This window comes from Micropterus dolomieu, unplaced genomic scaffold (assembly GCF_021292245.1).
Source record: "Micropterus dolomieu isolate WLL.071019.BEF.003 ecotype Adirondacks unplaced genomic scaffold, ASM2129224v1 contig_10864, whole genome shotgun sequence".
Classification (NCBI taxonomy): domain Eukaryota; kingdom Metazoa; phylum Chordata; class Actinopteri; order Centrarchiformes; family Centrarchidae; genus Micropterus; species Micropterus dolomieu.
In genome coordinates this window covers 1-378 of record NW_025739850.1, presented here as the reverse complement: position 1 = coordinate 378, position 378 = coordinate 1, and positions in this window count along the sequence as shown.

Here is a 378-nt window from a genome sequence, read left to right as displayed (position 1 = left end):
AAACAGTTCCCCGCTCTCCACCTGGAGGATCTGAAAACAGTTCCCCGCTCTCCACCTGGAGGATCTGAAAACAGTTCCCTGGCCTCCACCTGGAGGATTAGAAAACAGTTCCCTGGCCTCCACCTGGAGGATTAGAAAAGAGTTCCCCGCTCTCCACCTGGAGGATTAGAAAACAGTTCCCCGGCCTCCACCTGGAGGATCAGAAAACAGTTCCCCGGCCTCCACATGGAGGATCTGAAAACAGTTCCCTGGCCTCCACCTGGAGGATCTGAAAACAGTTCCCCGCTCTCCACCTGGAGGATCTGAAAACAGTTCCCCGGCCTCCACATGGAGGATCTGAAAACAGTTCCCTGGCCTCCACCTGGAGGATCTGAAAAC